Here is a 1032-nt window from a genome sequence, read left to right as displayed (position 1 = left end):
TGTCTTTTTATAACTTTTTCTATCTCACCTTGGTTATCTAATTTGTTGGCATACACTTGTTTATGGTATTTCCTTATAATCATTTTTATTTCTGTAAGGTCAGTAATAATGTCCCCTCTTTCATTCCTGATTTTAGTAGTTTGCGTCTTCTCTCATTTTTCTTGGTCAGTCTATCTGAAGGTCTTTCAATTTTGTTGATCTTTTAAGGAAATAACTTCTGGGGCTCTTTTTCCCGCTGGAACCATGGAGGGTGCAGAAGAGAAGAAGAAGAAGGTTCCTTCTGTGCCAGAAACCCTTAAGAAAAAGTGAAGGAATTTCGCAGAGCTGAAGATCAAGTGCCTGAGAAAGAAGTTTGCCCAAAAGATGCTTCGAAAGACAAGGAGGAAGCTTATCTATGAAAAAGCGAAGCACTATCACAAGGAATATAGGCAGATGTACAGAACTGAAATTCGAATGGCGAGGATGGCAAGAAAAGCTGGCAACTTCTATGTACCTGCTGAACCCAAATTGGCGTTTGTCATCAGGATCAGAGGTATCAATGGCATGAGCCCAAAGGTCCGAAAGGTATTGCAGCTTCTTCACCTTCGTCAAATCTTCAATGGAACCTTTGTGAAGCTCAACAAGGCTTCGATTAACATGCTGAGGATTGTAGAGCCACATATTGCATGGGGGTACCCCAATCTGAAGTTAGTAAATGAGCTAATATACAAGCGTGCTTATGGCAAAATCAATAAGAAGTGAATGGCTTTGACAGATAAGGTTTTGATTGCTCGATCTCTTGGTAAATATGGCATCATCTGCATGGAGGATCTGATTCATGAGATCTATACTGTTGGAAAACGCTTCAAAGAGGCAAATAACTTCCTGTGGCCCTTCAAATTACCTTCTCCACGAGGTGGAATGAAGAAAAAGACCACCTATTTTGTAGAAGGTGGAGATGCTGGCAACAGGGAGGACCAGATCTACAGGCTTGTTAGAAGAATGAACTAAGGTGTCTACCATGATTATTTTTCGAGTCTCATCAGCTTAATA

General features: G+C 40.3%; 1 pseudogene; it reads left to right on the top strand.

Moving 5' to 3' along the window:
* Window positions 1-221: 221 nt before the first annotated feature.
* LOC102127228 (large ribosomal subunit protein uL30-like) lies at window positions 222-1032 on the top strand (annotated as a pseudogene).

This window comes from Macaca fascicularis, chromosome 3 (assembly GCF_037993035.2).
Source record: "Macaca fascicularis isolate 582-1 chromosome 3, T2T-MFA8v1.1".
In the NCBI taxonomy this organism is placed as follows: Eukaryota; Metazoa; Chordata; class Mammalia; order Primates; family Cercopithecidae; genus Macaca; species Macaca fascicularis.
Note: the sequence above shows the minus strand (reverse complement) of the source record. Positions and strands in the feature narration are given on the sequence as shown.